Genomic DNA, 17,218 nt, shown 5'->3' with positions numbered 1-17,218 from the left:
CTGTGTTTGTCTAGCCGCTTCCTCTCCCTGGCCGGCCTTGGCGGAGATTCCAGGCCCTATAGAGACCAGGACGTCCCTTAGCGCCACCGCCGCACATGCTAATGCTGCGCGGAACCCAGCGATATCCGCACCAGGCAAGAGAACTGCGCGGGGGCAATAGCCAGAGGCCGGGACAAGGGAGGGATGGCAGGAGGGGGAGGGGCAAGCCCGCGGAGGCCAGAACCACTGGCTTCTTTGGGTGCCACTGAAGCCCGGATACCCCCCATCCTCTCTTTCACAGCCCCCTTGCTTGAGTCTCTCCTCCAAGCTTAAAAAGGCGACTTAGAGCTGGTCTCCTGGCCCCCTTTTGATTCCTCTTCCCACTTTCCCTGCCTTGGCCTCCCCCTCCAGGAAGCAGCCACCCCTCTCTCCACCACCAAATTTCCTGGGAAGCTTCTCCCTGCAGCGCCCAGAGGTGGGGTTCAGCCCCGTCTTGGAGCGGGGGAGGAGGGAGAAAAACCCAAGCCCCACCCCGCCACAAAAGCGATGCAAAAGAACAAGAAGAAAGTTGTAGAATCTCCTTTGCCTTTGCGTGAGAGCCGTTGCTTCCCCTTCTCTTTATTTTTTCAGTGTTGAAAAACCAAATTTTCGCCTTTCTCCCTCCTTAAAAAATGTTTTTAAACTCCTCTCATTTAAATAGGTTTTTTTTTTTCCACTTCCCTATTTGAGTTTCCTGATTCAGTTCCCAGAGCTGGGCTTCTCCTCCTCTCCCTTTCTCATGTATCTTCCTCTGCCCTTTCTCCATCCCTCACTCTTCCTCTTCCTCCTGTGCTTCAGCCTTGTCCTGGCTGGTGGTCCCGGGGCCCGCGGTCGGTCTTGTTCTCCTTTTTCCACTTTATGCGCTGGTTTTGAAACCAAGTCTTGATCATCTGTCTTTCCCTGAGGCAGAGCGCATGCGCGATCTCCATGAGCCGCTGCAAGGTCAGGTAGGGATTGTAGTGAAATTCTTTCTCCAGCTCCAGGGTCTGGTAGCAGGTGTAGGTCTGGCGGCCTTGTTTGCGGTCGATTCCTGCTCACAGTATTTAGAGGAAAATCAGTGAGTACAGAAAACGCCAAGAGAGTGCCCACCTCCCTCTTAGACCCTGTATGTGATTTGAAGTTGATGGGCAAAGAAGCCCATTTTCCACTAAACAAAATTCTGGCTTTCCGTACCCCAGCCCTTACTCCAGCTGCAGTTTCCCCTAATTGCAGAATTTTCTACAGGCTTCTCAAGGCAAACATTCCCATTTTCCATCCAAGAAGTCTTTTTCAGCCTGGAGCTTCTGAACCCAGGAAAGTAACCTGCTGGCTCTTAAAGGCTCTGCTCCTAAGGGGGGGCAAGTGGGATGGGGGGAGTTTAATCCTCCTTTCACTCTCTGGGATCAAGGACTCTAAACCCCCTCTTTTGAATGCTGATCTGATGGTCTTTCCAGTGGAGACCAACAGAAACCATGCAGGTGACCCTAGAGTGGGGTGCCAGGCCTAGCTTGAGAACGTTTCCCAAGAAGAAAAGCAGACAAAGGGGCCTCAAAGGCCCAGTCCCCCCAATTCATCCCCAGCATGTTGTGGACTGAGAAAATAAAATTTTGCAGATTTCCTTGGAGCAAAGAGTTGGTCTGACAGCAGTGACCCTCTGATGATTCTTTTCCAGTGGGTGGCTAAGCTTCAGCCAGGGCCAGGCTGTCCTGCCTGCCTGCTTGCCTAGACAGCCCAGCTCTCTAAAGCAATCTTTGGGCCGCCAGGAAGTCACAGGGGAAGAAGAGAGACAGCAGCCTGGGATGGGATGGAACATGGGAGTATCTGGGTGGTGGGGGCTGAAGGGTAGAGGGGAACTTCTGTGTTAGGCCCAGAATCCTGAGGAGACTTGAAAGAGGTGCTGATGTCAGCCCTCCTGGGAAGGAGACAGGGGAGGAGGGGCTAGGGGCCCTAGTTTCAAGTCAGATAAAAGCCAAGCTGAAATGCTTATGAGCAGAAAAAGTGGGGCCTTGATAAATCAACTGGAAAGGCAGTTAAGCTATGGAGCAGGTAATGGGGTCTATAACCACCAGTACTGATGGTGTGAGAGCTCGGCTCCTTCTGGCCCTTGCCCGTCGCTGGGTTGGGTTCCTCCGACCATGAGTCTTGGGTCTTCTGGACTTTGGGGCTAGCCCCCAAGTTCGTCTGCTTTGGAACAGTGCAGAAAAAGATGTCTGGGTCAGACTTGGCAGGGACCCCATGGAACCTCAGCCTCTTGGGGTTCCTGCAGCAGCTGGCTGGGTGAACTGCACTCTCTAAGTTTCAATTTGGCTCCAGAGAGTCCTAGTCCCTCCCCTAAGAAGAGAGTCACTTATCTGTAATGACAGCTCCAAACTTGGCCAGTTCTTTAGGGGTGCCTAGGAGCCCTAGGAAGAGCACCTCAGGAAGCCAGCTGCACTCCCATGAAGACTCTGCCCCTTTCTAGTTCTCCTGTTCCACTCCCCCACCCAAGTTCACTGGGATCAGGAGGCTCATCTGCCTTGGCCTCAGCCCTCTCCCTCCACCTGCCTTTTTAGCTCTGTGTCCCTGGCTGGGTCCTTTTCTCCTCCCGCCAGGCCTCTAGAGCTCACCTCTAATTGTCCTCATGGGAATAATGGGGGAACGGAGTTGGCTGGAAAGGAAGGGGGAGGGGAGAATTGCTTAGCGCTATGGCCCCCTCCCCCATACCTTATCGGAGCTGGGGCAGGCGGACACACCCAGGGCTGAGACCCTTAGCTGGGAAGCGGGGAGAATGGGGGAGACCCTAATGGCTATTCTCTGCAAACACCGGCCTTCCTCCGCAAGCCAAACGGCCTCGTTTGCCGCGCTGCTAATAAATATTTAAAGCTAAAAGCCCGAGAGGAAGGGTGCGGGCGGGCTGAGGGCTCACAGCACCGTGCTGTCAGGAAGGGAGATCCCCTGGGAAGCAGAGCGAGCCTGAGAGCACCAAGCAAAGATGCGGGCGGGGACGACCTGCTGGGTGCAGCCTTTCAGGGCCGACCTCCGGCTGGGAGCACTCTGGGCGGTAAAGGGGCGCCTTGCTGGGAAGGGGGCGCCTTCCGGGTAATGTGCACCAGCCCCTGAGGTTCGGGACAGCTCAGTGCGCGGCGTTACCTGAGCTTCGCATCCGGGGGTAGATCTAGAAGTTACTCTCGGCCGCCAAGTCCGAGTCCCTCTGCTCCTTGGTGCCCGCCGCCTTGGCGGAGTCGCCGGGACAAACCCCGGAGAGGTTCTGCTCAAAGAGCGCAGTGCGTGTTGAAGGAACTGGGCTGGAGCCCGTAGCCGGCCGCGTAGACGCCGGCCGCACTCTGGCCCGCCATGCCCCCTCCCGCTGGGGTACAAGTCCTGCATCGAGGCGGCGAAGAAAGCGCCGGAACCCGCTCCATAGCTCGGGCGCTGGGGGTTGGAAGCAGACGCACAAGAAGTTTGCTCCGGGAAGGCTCCGGTAGCGAAAACCGAACTTGAGGCTGGATATTTAGAAAATAAAGCGTTCGCATAACACAATGAACTCATAATTTGGTCGGATAATTTGTAGGCAGGGACGTTTTAGTGTCGGTTTTACGAGATTCCTTGACACATCACAGAATTACAGTCCAGATTTACACCAAAAAGGACCCCCTATTTTCTTTCTGGACCACGTGACCCCGCCCACGTGACGTTCCCTCCGCCAATGGCCGGGCTGCCTCCCCACGGCTCTCGTAATGTGGAACAAATTGTGTGGCGTTGGATTTATAAAATATGATCTATAATGAATGGGAAAGCCGAGCCCTGTGGATTGGGGCTGGGGGCTCAAGGGCCGCTGCCGACTCCCGCGGGCTGGAGGCAGCTTGCAGGCGAGATTTCGGGAGGCAGAGATTGAGTGGAAGGGAAAATAAATAACCTCGGGGCGATCCGTGTTGTCACCCCCCCACCCCTCCTCTTCAGCCTGTTACCGAGCGAGAGACAAAGGCAGGGATTGAATGCAGGCAACTGGGCGGGTGGGTGCCTGGGGCAGGTCTGTTCTTTATTAGTCAGGGCCAATTCTGCAAGGCAAGGCCTTTTGGGGAAGTTGGTCCTGTTCTCCCAAGACAAGGAATGAGGGAGCCTGGCTCAGGGCTCTGTCTCTCTTGGTGCCCCAGATATGCGGGCGGAGATGGAGCAAGGCTTTCTAGGTGCTCCTAGAGCACAGGATTCAGCCAACGGGCCTTGGACGCTGCAGTTTCTGGTGGCAAAAAAAAAAAAAAGATTTGAAAGTAAAAGAAGTAAGGAGGTTGGGTGAGTGGAGACAGAAAGGAAGGGTGGAGGGTGGCCCGGGTGCGCTGCTCTCCCGGTTCCTCGAGGCTAATGCCTCAGTGGAGCCTGACTACCAGGGAAGCAGAGGCAGCGAAGGAAAGAAGGCAGGGAGCCATGGCCTCAGAACACAGCCAAAGCGGGCAAGTCCCAGAGAGGGAGAGGCAGTGAAGAGCGGTCTCCCTTCTCCTGCTGCTCCCCCAACAACAAGAGTCCGAGGGAAAAAAAGTATGTTCAGCAGGCCTGCACTCCTTTTTGCCTGCCCCCTCACCCCCCACCCCCAACACACACAGAGCAAAACAAAGAGGGAGGTGGTGGGGAACACAACCACTAGCCCAGCTGCATGTCTCCAGAGTGGCCTGGGCGCCCTGGTCTCCGGGGCTGGGCAGCCTCGGAAGGCGAGAGAAGGGGGTTTCTCTTGGCTCCCCTCCCTCGATTTTCTCTCCTCCAATTAGGCGCAGCCACCTCCCTCACCCCCAGTGCCCCTCGGCCCGGGGACTGGCACCACCTGCGTCCAGCCCCCGCCGCCTCCTCTCTGCAGCCTAGCCTCAACAGGCGCAGGAGCCCGGTGACAGGCTCCCCACCAGCTATGCAAGGCACCCGGGAGCAAATGAGGAGTGCTGGCCGGGCCAGTCTCGGGTTCTCGCTTGTAAACTTTATTGTAACTCTTCCGCCCTTTTCAGGCGCAGACAACAGAACAAAAAGTATGGAGGAACAACAAAATATATAATTAGCCCTCCGTCCCTCCCATAAAGCAATTCACGGATACAGGATACATTCTTTTCACAGTAAACTTAAGAACACTTGTAACAATTGCCCACAGCGCGCATGCTAACTAAAATAGCCTCTTTTGAGAAACACTTAAGACAAAATTGTCAAACCAAAGGGGGTGGGTGGAGGAGGAAAAGAGAGAAGCCAGAGAGAAAGCCAGCGAGCTGGGGGGTGCAGTGGGGAGAGAGGATTGGGAGGGGAAATGAGGATGAAGGAGGGGGAGAAAGAGAGAGAGAGACAGAAAGAATTACGGTTTAAATAGGCAGTTTCATGTTGTTGGGAGAACTTAGCAGAAATCGGTACCTCGATCATTACAAAGAAGCACGTTCAAAGGAAAAAAAGACCACTGCACAAGGAGGCTTTTTACACGGGGTGGGGAGGGGCATGGGGGGCTCAGCCAGGCCTTGGCCGCTCACCCTCACAGGGCTAGGGAGTCCTTGCTTAAATCCTTTTCTTTCCCCCCCACGGCCCCCAAGAGAAGGTAAGGAGATCCACGGTAGCTCACACACAGAAGCTATTACGAGATACTACCACTAGGGGGGACTGGCGCGGCGCGGGACGCTGCGGTGGGAGGCCCGGCTGCTGGCCCTGCTAGTGGGGCCAGAGCTCTCTCGGGCAGGGGCGCGCGGCTGCGCGGCCGGGACCCGCGGACGTGCAGGCGGCGGCGGCCCTGGCAGTCCCAGCTGGAGCCTACTTCTTGCAGCCCTTCTGCGCGTCGCCCTCGTCCGCCGCCTCCCGGGCCGCTCCTGCTTCTGTTTCTCCAGCTCCTCCTGCTTGCATTTCCTGCTGGGGAATTGTCTTTGTTGTTCTCTTTTTAACACTTCATCCTTTGGTTCTGGAACCAGATTTTGACCTATTAGTCACAGCGCGTGCGATACCTCGATTCGCCGAATAGGGATTAAACAGGAACACCTTCTCCAGCTCCAGGGTCTGGTAGCCGCTGTAGGTCTGTCGACCTCCACAGAGCGGAAGGTAGGGGAGTGGAGGCAGAGACGGAGAAGGTTGGAAGACTCGTGAACGAGCCTAGGAGACCAGTATAATAAGGGCAGGGGACCTTCTACCCCCATGCGGGGGCGGGGGGCGCGAGAAGGCCGTCGTCAGCGGAGGAGGAGGGGCGAGGGGGATCAGACACCAGATAATCTAAGGGAGCCAGAAAGGGGAGCCCCCTCCCCTGGTAACCAGCACCAGAGCTGGGTAGGAGGGGTTCAGATTATGGAATGAGACCACCACTTCTCCTGTTGTCCTTCCCAGCTTCTCCCCCATCTCCCCTTTCCCTTAGTTTATAAGACAAGAGAAAAGAGAGAAAGCAAAAAGTAGAAAAGAAACTGAAAAATAGCTAGACGACCTTGGCGCCACCACCTGGCCCTGGTGGTTAAAATAATAATAATAATAATAACCCCTGACCAAAACTACTGGTGTTCTCTGTAAATTCCAGACACCGTATGAGAAAGCACTGTAAAACTTTTTGTTCTGTTAGCTGATGTATGTAGCCCCCCGTCAGGTTCCTTACGCTTACTTGATCTATCATGACCCTTTCACGTGGACCCCTTAGAGTTGTAAGCGCTTAAAAGGGCTAGGAATTTCTTTTTCGGGAAGCTCGGCTCTTAAGACACAAGTCTGCCAACGCTCCAGGCGGAATAAAAAACCTCTTCCTTCTTTAATCCGGTGTCTGAGGAGTTTTGTCTGCGGCTCCTCCTGCTACAAGATCTATTAAACGTGCCATAAACTTTAGGAGGAAGGATGTGAAGGAGGGGGGAAAAAAAGAATAAAAAAGCCGGGTGGGGACGAATGGACCCACCTTGAAAAGCCCCCAGAGCCTCTGCCCCAGAAGAAAAGTTTCTTCAGGGTAATTAAACTATAAAGCAATTGAGAAGTGCAAAAGTTGAGCGCCCCCACTCCCAGCACCCTCTCTTCACTACCCCCCATAAAACAGTAAAAGGGAAAAAAAGGAGGGGAAGAAGAAGAAAAGTAAGGCAGAGTGAGGGGTTTATAGATTCAGGAGATGTTTCTAAGCGACCCCCTTCAAGGGAAAGAAAAAAGAAAGAAGAAAGATAAAGAAAGGGTAAAAGCGGCAAGCAATCGGAACGGAGCCGGCAAGTCTTCCAGAAGCTGGAGGAAAGGCGCCCTGGCTTCCCCGGCCCCCTGCCCGGCCTTGGGCCCTCCCGGCCCCCTCCTGCCCCTGCAGGCCCCAAGGCGAGCTCACCTTGTGGGCGCATGCAGGGGAAGAGCTGTGTAGGCGACCAGCTCTGCTCAGAGCCCTCGGCCTCCTCGCCCAGGCCGCTGGCGGTGGCAAGCTTGCAGTGTGCGTGCTGCACCAGGGCTGGATCCTGAGCACTGAATAGGCTCTGGCGTTGCAGCGGGTCGTAGCCGTAAAAATTGCCAGGGTCCCCGTGGCACGCCACGGCGCATGGGTTCTGCTGGTAGGGAGCCGTGGACAGCGACGACGGCCCGTGGTAGAACTCCTGGATTTCTGACGGGTGCTGGAAGTTGCCGCCGCTGCCGGGACCGTACACCACGTTGGGTCGGCCGCCCAGGTCCTGGGCGAAGCCGTGGTCATAATAATTGGGGCTCAGGGACTCCCCGGTTTTGTATTTGGAGAACAGTGAGTTGATGAAATAAGAGCTCATTTTATTGAATTTTGAGGCGGCAGCGGAGGCTGCAGTTGGGGGCCGTTGGGGACGGGGTGGGGAGGAGGAAAGGGAAGGAGAGAGAGAAAAAAACGCGAATTCGCCGGCTCCTAGTCACCCTCGCCAGGAAAGGAGAGGGAAAGGGAGGAGGAAAAAAAAAAAAAAGAAAGGAAAGAAAAGGCGAAGAAGATTTCGAAGCCGACACACTTTTTGTGATTTCCAGGAATAGAAAAGGACAGACAAGCCTCCAAAAGTCTAAGCTTGCATGGCAGCCGTGGCTCGCTCGCCCTCCTCCCAGCCCCTACCCCTCAAACAAAAATATATCGCCACTTAAAGAGGTCCTCGCTTTACATTTCGAAGAAGGGATGCCGGTTCATAAATAGTTTTCGGTGATTTACTTCCCTGCAAATGAGTTGTTTCATATTTTGCACTGTCTTTTCATGATCATTTGCATCCATTAGAGACTCCACATCCTATTGGCTTTTTCGTACTCCTCCCGGACAGAACACAGAGCGAGGGTGAGAGCGAGAGAGAGCGAGCGAGAGAGAGAGCTAGAGCGAGAGAGCGCCAGGGAGTGAGGAGAGAGCGGAAAAGTAAAAAAGGAGGGAAAGAAAAAAACACCCAGGGAGAGATAGGGGGAGGGGGAGAGGGAGGGGGGTGAGAGAGAATGAATACGGATTAAATCTGTTTTAACTACCTACGTTAATGAGATTATCTCTCACCTCACAACAAATCAAATACCTTCGCAGCCCACCCCCAAAGACTGATGTAGGGGAGTCACGGAAAAAAACAGGGACACACACATACACAATGCGCCAGGCGTAGGCACGCTGTTAATTTCGCGATTTTAATGAGGCAATTGGAGTCTTTCTAAATGTCAGCGTCGCTTCAGAAAAATGTAAAAGAACACAGTTTAATTGCGCCGAGTTTTAAAAGGTCCTGTAAATGCAATTGGTATTTTAATACAAGTTATCAAATCATACAGCTTCCTCTCCTAAACATATTTTCAACCAAACGAGGTAGTCATATTTAAAGCTTTAATGATCAATTTCCTTATTCTTGATAAAGGTCTAACTATCGTGTGGAGGGAATTGGCTGGGTAACCAGCCCCCCAGAAAACGGCTGTAAACCCTTTAACAAACTATAAAACGCAATAAAACCTGAGTCTGTTGTTTATGCCGCAGCGCATAAAAGCTGTTAGCATTTTAGGAGTTCTTTCCTCTACAGCGATAAAATTGCAGCTTCCATTGCCCCCTCCGCCCGACTGCAGCACTGTGGGAGTGACGAAGTCGAAATGAGAATGATTATGGGGATTTTTTTCGGCACAAAAGGTGACTTTTCTGAGATTTTCACCTCCTTCCGTCCTGGCAAGCACCTGTCCCCACCCCTTCTCTGGAGCCCCCAAAAGGTCCCCTCTCTGCTCTGCCCTCCCTGCCCTGCCCTGGCCAGTCACAAAACTTCCTGTCATTAAACAAATAAGCAAAGATTTTCTGTGAAGCAGGGATCTGGGAGATCTTGAGGAGGGAACGGGAGGGAAGAAGAAAATTTCTGGTTAATGAGTCGTGGTTGAAGCACAGAGCAAATTTCAAGCTGCCACTGTCGATTCTGCAGGTTTGTGCAATCTCTGCTTGCTGAAAAGGGGGTCTCCTGAAGGCCCTTCAGCCCAGTCAGCACTTTTGAGGGCAGACTTTGCATTGAAGGAAGAGGGCCTGATGCCATCAGAGGGATGAAACCCCAATGGGCTACCCCACACCTGCACCCAGGCCTCGGGACCCAGTAGCCAAGCCCAATTATTAATAGCTCCCAACCTTCCCAGGCTGGCCCCCACAACTTCTGCAGTGCCCTAGGGTGAGAGGGCACCACTGAGCCCATCAACACATCAAAAGGAAAGAAGGTTGGGTGTCAGGCCCTGGCACCTGGCCTTGGTGTCCGCTGTCCTATGCTCTCAGCCACCCTAGGCAGTGCCTGCAGAGTATGTGTTTGGGGGGCATCTATTAGTCCTCAGTGTCCCCAAGACCTTTGGGGCCACTGTCACCACCTAAACTGATTTGGATGTGGGATTCAGACAGCGCAAGGTTTCTGAGTCCCCCATTTTCTCTCCTTTCTCTTTGGGGAGCCTCTAGCTAAACCTGGCTCTCCCTGCAGACCTGGGGACCAGAGGCCTGAACACAGAAAGCTGGAACAAGCTGACTGGGTGCCACACTCTGTGGCCACTGCCTTCCTTGCCTACCCGGCCTCACGATGGTGGTGGCCAGGCTTTAGAAGGCCCCAGTCTGAGGGTCAGAACCAATAGCCTCCTGTAGCAGTAGATTGGCAAGGGAGAGGAAGGAGAGAAAGAAAGAAAATTTTGAGTAACGAAAATGGAGTCTTTACAAATACATTCAATCCATTATTTATTCAGGAGACAGTGGTTTGTTTTTAGACGGGCACTTTTGGGGGCCCCATACACCCCAAAATTTGTAAAAATGAGACTACCAATTTTCCAAAGGAAACCTTACCAGTGAGGTCATTTAATTCTTCAAAAGTGAACCCAGAGAATGAGAGAGGGGCTAGAAGGGGAAGAGAGAGAAAGGAAAAGAGGAGTGGAGAGAACCAGGGCTTTGAATTTTCAGCGCGTGGCTGAGGGGACGGTGAGGCAAAGGAAGGCCGAGATAAGTTGTTGCCGAAGCAAACTATTTTATCAAGTGCAGAGGATTTTATGGTCATGATTTGAGAACTCACCGACGAGGTACAAATTCAATGGCTTGTTCTAAATCATCTCTACACCGTGCCAGAAATTCCTGCTGGAAGGAAAATGTTTCCATTATAGAAAAAAAAAAAAAAAAAGAGCAAGGAAACAATTTATAAACACCCAGCGGAGTGCAGATTTATTAGAGAAACTCAAGCTGAGGAGAAACTTCGCTTACCTCCTTGCACTAAGTCCTGGTGGGGGAGAGGAGAGGCTGCAGCTGGGGTGATTTTGAGGGGGTGGGAGTATCTACTGCTGGCGCAGTCCGGCGGGGCCAGGAGGACATAGAAGATTTGGAATGCAAGGGGCTGTGGACAACAAGGTTGCGGGACTCAGAACGAAAGTGCCCGGCGTCCAGACCTCCAGCTGCTAATTGAGGAAAGGACCCCGGCCCCCCCAGGTTTGCCTGCGGCCAGGGCCAAGGCGCGCGGAAGCCTCAGATCTCACCTGGACGCCGAGAAACCCAGGGAGAACCGAGCTTCTGCGTCCAGAAGCCGCGCCCACCTTCGCGCCCATGGGAAAACGCGCATCCTTTGGGGGTGCGCAAAGCATCCAGAAGCGACATCCGAGCCTTCCCGCACCCCGCTGCCCTGGGGAGCCCCTACCCCGTGCCTAGGTCGCCCTGCGCGCGCCCAGCCCAGCCCGGGACTCATACAAAGGCTCCAGAGCCTGAGCCCCTGCGAAGCCGCCCTGACGGCTTTGGGCACTTCCGAATCCCCACAAAATCTATGGCTCCATTCCCCCCCACACACAAACTAGGGGGTATCGGGCTGGCTTATGTGATTTTCTCTCCAGCCGGTAGGCAGCCCGCCTCAGGACAGCTTCCTCTCCATCCTACCTTCTTTTGCCAGCTGGCCCCTCTCACCTGACCTGCTCACCCGCATCCGAGGACATTCCTTTCGCCTCCCTTCACGGAAAATCTAGTTTTTTCGAATCAATTCTCCTTTTGGATTTGGACCCATTATTCCTATTATTACTATTACTCCCCGTTTTCACGCATTTGTTGCCCCACGGAACACAGCAACTGGGTGAGAAGCACTGAGCCTCCTCCTGGGGAAAATTCAGAAAATTGACCATTCGAAGAGATGGGAGAACACTACTATAACTGAAATTTATAAAATGGGGATAAGGCCATAACGAACCCTTTTTTTTTATTAGGTGCAAATTATTCATGACTTTTGATAGCGCTTGGTTCCTGGATTCAGGGCCGACCAAGGCGCGGTGCCGGGCGCAGACATCGGCAGCCGCCGCTCCCGGGATTTTCACGTGAAGCACGGGTGCCATCTAGCGGCTCCTCTCCGAAAAGGCGCAATAGCCACCGGCTCCACCAGTTTTCTGGGAGAGTAGCCGCAGAGGCGGCCGGCAGGAGAAACTTTCACAACTAGCAAGAAAAGGGGAGGCATAGGGAGCGGGCATGAGAAAAGGCGTCGGAATCAGGAAATGGTTCATGAAATTGTGTAGATAAACTAAAAAACAGAAAAAAAAAAAAAAACACAACAGAGGGGAGGAAACAAAAGAAGCTCTAAACTTTTTTCTTTCTAGGTACACCTCCCACCCCTGCTCCGAATTTCTAGCGGAGACCGCAAAGCAGTGCGCCGTGTACGGCCCATAAAAAGGGGGACCGAGCACTTTTCAAATTCCACACGACTGTTTCAAATTCCGAGGAAAAACAATTGGGCTTTTTGTCGTGGGAGAGGAGGCCTGAGAGAATGGCATGAGACTGTAAAAAATCAAGAGGCTACCCGCGCCCAGACGTCTGCCCCGCCGGACGTGTGTGTGTGTGTGTGTGTGTGTGTGTGTGTGTGTTCGCGCGCGCGCATGTGTCTCCTCGTTTCCGACGCCTGATTCTGGAGGGGGTGTGAAGAACAAAGACAAGAGTCCCAATTGCAATCTCTAAAGCATTTGCGACAACGAAGTGTTCTTCCCCCGCTTCCCTCTTCTCCCTCTCTGCCTCCTGCCCCACTGCCAGCCCCCGCCCCGGAAGCCCGGAGCCCCGCGTTCCTGGCGTGTGAAGGTGAAGGCTGCCAGAACGGGGGCCACCCGTTCCCCCGCCAGGCCGGGAGCCCCGGCTCAGCTGCGGCTCTCTCAGCTCTGGAAAGTTTCCCCTCGCTGTTTGCTTTGCTGCTGTTTAGTTTCTTAACCTTCGGAAATTTATACACTATAAACTTTTATAGCGGTCATATTCTTTTATTGCTGCGCACACGGCATGGCACTGAATTCCTTTCCCTGCTTCTCTCTGCCTCGCACTCTGGCTGTCTCCTTCTCCGAATCTCTCTTTTATAACAACTGATTTCCCGGTCTCCGGCTTCCAAGCCGCCGCATCTTCGCCTTTGTCTTTAAAGAAGCAACTCTGGGCTGGGGACCCAGACGCTGCCGGCAGAGGCCCCTCCAAGCGCCCTCGCCCCTACCACGCAGCACTCCCCTCTGTTCCAGCCTAGCTGAGTGTTTGCTTTATAAAGCAGAAACCGACCTTCTCTCTTTGCTCTCAGCACCGCCTGGGCCTGGGTAGCCCAGGATGGGTAAGGAGCCTGGTCTACACCAGCTGTAAAGCCAGATTCATTGTGTATCCCTAATGGAACCCTCCTTGGAGGGTGCCTGGCCCGGCCTGCCTGACGCGGAGCTCCGCTTTCTCCTGCCTCCCGCCGTCTCTCCGATCAGTTCGTCCTTTCACTGGAGAAGGGTAGGCCTGGCCTTTTCACTTGCAGGCTCCCTTCACTCGGGCCATGCTTTGTTCCAAACTCTACCCCAACCCGCAGGGTCTCCGTGGGTCGCAGTGTTGTCGGCTTGGATTGGTGAGAGGCTCCTGCGGGAGGCCAGCTTGAGAGCACCGGCCCAGCAAAGCGGAATCCCAAGGCCTGGATGAGAAGCGCAGGCTGCGGGAATTGCGGTCTTCATAAGAGGCTCTGGCGAAACCCCTCCGTCTAAGACGGACAGAAAGATGCCTCTTGAAACTGAGTTTAATTCTGGGGTCCTTTTGGGAGCTGAATTTTTCTACTGAGACATTTCTGCTTCACACTCAATGTCCTCTGCACGCTTTGCAGATGTGCTTGCCTAGGGCTCAGCTCCTACAAAACCCAGCCCACCTCAGACCAAGGCTGCTACCCTGTGGCTCAAACTGGAGCCTCCAACCCCAGCTGGAGGCCGAGAACCCTAAGGAGTTGGCTCCCTTTCAATGGAAGGAAGGAGATTCCAGCCCTCTGGAGGCCTCTGTCTAGACCTAGGCACCCTGCTGCAGGGAAGAACAGAGGGAAATGACTGTGTTCCTCCCTTGCATCATATTTTAAAGTGGCCAAACTAAGGTGACATTCTCAGTGGCTGATTGGGGGGGCAGGGAGCTACCCCCAGGAGCTGCAGGAAGACCTACCTTCCCTCCTATTCTCAAGTCAATGAGGAGGTCTCAGGACCTCATTGCTCCCCAGACCCTGTCCCCTCTCCAAACAACCCACATTTCCTTCCCTCCCCCCTCCAGTTTTCCAGTTCTCCTGTTGGAAGGCTCTTGATCAGTTTAACCAGTAGTCTTGGGACCTGGGGTCTGGGACTGGCTCTCAGCTCCACCTCCAGAGAGCTCTGCAGGGGACCTTGCCCTGCAATGTCTAAGGAGAAACCTCCTGGAGTCAGCAATCTTTTTTTTTCCAAGCCTTTCTCTTGACAACTGGGATCTCTACCTATGGTCAGGCCCAGAGATCTAATACAGAGTAAGAAACAGGAGATGTTGGGAACAGGCCTCCCTCGCAAAATCTGTCCATAAACTGGCCATAAACAAAATCTCTGCAGCACTGTGACATGTTCATGGTGGCCATAACACCCACGCTGGAAGGTTGTGGGTTTACCTGAATGAAGGCAATGAACACCTGGCCTGCCCAGGGTGGAAAACTGCTTAAAGGCATTCTTAAACCACAAACAATAGCATGAACGGTCTGTGCCTTAAGGACATGCTCCTGCTGCAGATAACTAGCCCAACCCATCCCTTTATTTCGGCCCATCCCTTCATTTCCCATAAGGGATATTTTTAGTTAATCTAATATCTATAGAAACAATGCTAATGACTGGCTTGCTTTTAATAAATACATGGGTAAATCTCTGTTCAAAGCTCTCAGCTCTGAAGGCTGTGAGACCCCTGATTTCCCACTTCACACCTCTATATTTCTGTGTGTGTGTCTTTAATTCCTCTAGCACTGCTGGGTTAGGATCTCCCCAACCGAGCTGGTCTTGGCAAATAATGACACATACACACATAAATTTCTATACCAAAGAATGAAAATGAATGAACAAAAGTTCATACAAGAGCTAAAGTGATCACCCAAATAAAGGTTGAGTTAAAGAAGCCAGACTATCAACAACACATGCTGTATGATTGCATTTTTATAAAAATTTAAAACAAGCCAAACTAATAATCTCTGCTGTAAGAAGTTAGTCTACCTCTGCTGAGGAGAAAAGGAATAATGAATGGGAGGAGGCACTAGAGCTTCTGGATGGCTAAGAATATTTTCTCTTTAGGTGTTGATGGTGGTCACATGACTGTGTTCATTTTGTGATGACTTATGGACCTCTATTATTTTATGCATCCATTAAAAAAGGGACAAAAAGAAAGACTAATAATTTCTTGTGTCCAGAAAAGTATGTATGTGGAAAACCAAGTACTCTCATATGTTGTAACTAGGACTCTAAATTAGTACATGTTTTTGCAAAGTGTGATAGCATAATATATACAAAAATTTAAATGTGCATGTCCTTATAGCTCAAAATTTTACGTCATATCTATTTTAGCAGAAAACTTATATTTATGCTGAAATATGTAAATACCAGCTTGCAAACTGCAGAGTAGTTTATAATATCAGAAAAGTTGGAAACAACCTGAATAGCTATCAGAAGTGAAAATGTCTAATAAAATTATGTTATATGTATATTATAGAATATAAGGACCCATTAAAATGAATAGATTAATATGTACTGCCACAAAAAAGATGTGGAAGAATATACTGTTAACTGATGAGTGTTTTCAATTGAAAAATAAGTAAAATGGGGATTAATATGACTTATCTTTTCACTTTATGATATACACCTCTTTAATGTTTGATACTTTTACAATGAGGATGAAATCGTGCTTTAGTTGTACGATTAAAAAATTTAATAAGGTAAATGACCAGAGAAGTGGTATTGAAATATTGGAAAATGCTCATAATATAAAATGATGTGATGAAATAATGTAAATCTTATTAATTCATTAATTAAAAGTACTTATGAGTGTTATATACTGGGCATTGAGCATACAATGGTGAGACTAGTAGGAAGATGAACACTAACAAAAAAACACAAAAATACTTATTTAACTTTCACAATCTTCTAATTCCTCTGAAGTGAATCATGTAGTTCTCAGCCACATTAAGAATTCTGATCTGTACCATAAGAGGTATGGTGAGGTTTGAAGGGCTGACACCATCAGAGTTGATTTTACAAAGATCACTCTGGATGTCTATATTAGAGAGCAGCAAAAGCATGGGTAGGAAGACCAATGAAAATGCATTTTGTAGATCTCATGAATGACGACTAAAATTTTGGATAATTTGGTAATAGGGAAGGTGGAGATAGAAGTGGACAGATTCAAAGAGAGTTAGGAGTTAAACTGATAGAACCTAGTGATGGGTTGAACACAGGTGGTAAAGGAGAGGTAGTATAAAGAAATCTTAGGCTTCTTGCTGATGCCTGAATGGAGGTGCTGTTCATGGGAAGAGGGATACTTAGAAGAGAACCCGGTTTGAATCACTTTTGTCTGTTTGCTTTTTGGTACTGACAGTCAGGAGGACATGTGGGAATGGTAGTTCCAAGTTTGGCTTTAGGCAGGTCAAACGTGAGTGCTTTCGATAGGCACACAGACATGATTTTTAGGTGGCTGGATTTATGAATCTGAAATTTTTAAAACACTTTACAAACAAATTTAAGAGAAAGAATTTTTTAAAAACACTAGCAAAAATCAACTGTGTTGGGAAGAAGTACACTTAGAATGTATAAAATCCAGCTGTGAAATATTATCTGACAAAAAAAAAGATACTGACATAATTCATATATTAGGTATTATTAGTGCAATGGAAAATTCTCCACTATAAATGGACTGAAATTTGGCATTACTGTCCTATAAAAATTAGTTCTCTATCTTTAAGGAAAGACATTGTAATTAAAATGATTAGATGTATCTTATTTGTTTCTCTTTCTATACACATAGAAATTCCTTGACCATATGTTCAATTTAAAGCTCATATTGATAGTGTAAGCTTTTCCACCAACACAGCTGGATAAATCTAGAGCTTTGTTAATGTTAAAAAGTCTAACCTTTTTCCACAATAAAAGCTGTAAACACATAATCATATATATTCATCATATACACATATACAAATCTACATATTGGTGTATATATACACAAACATATCACATATATGGATTATAAACTATATATTGTGAAGCTCAGATGCCATGATGGTTGTGAAATGCTTTGAAAAGTATGAAATTCTATACTAATGTAAGATGCTCTTGTAATATTATTCAGTTTGTATATCCATTGAAACAAGTGTTCTGGATGAGGATGAAAAGGAAGGGACTTTTTCTACATTAACCTCCCAAATATCTTCCTCAACAAAGCAAGAACAATGTTGCTACACTATGAAGGAAGAAAAATTGTGCTTTAAGGTTGAATTAACCTAAGGTATTGACACTGTTTACAAAGAACAGGTAGAGGTAAATGAATACTGACATTCCTATTCCTGATCAAGTTCCTAATTTGTTCCTACGAGTTCACTGGCTTTTTATGAACAATTTT

At 50.3% G+C, this 17,218-nt stretch overlaps 1 pseudogene; it reads right to left on the bottom strand.

The window, feature by feature from the left end:
• Window positions 1-787: 787 nt before the first annotated feature.
• Window positions 788-3,525, bottom strand: LOC116812135 (homeobox protein Hox-B7-like; annotated as a pseudogene).
• Window positions 3,526-17,218: the final 13,693 nt, after the last annotated feature.

The sequence above is a fragment of the Hylobates moloch genome, unplaced genomic scaffold (assembly GCF_009828535.3).
Source record: "Hylobates moloch isolate HMO894 unplaced genomic scaffold, HMol_V3 SCAFFOLD_1, whole genome shotgun sequence".
Taxonomy (NCBI): Eukaryota; Metazoa; Chordata; class Mammalia; order Primates; family Hylobatidae; genus Hylobates; species Hylobates moloch.
This window is presented reverse-complemented; position numbering and strand designations above follow the sequence as displayed.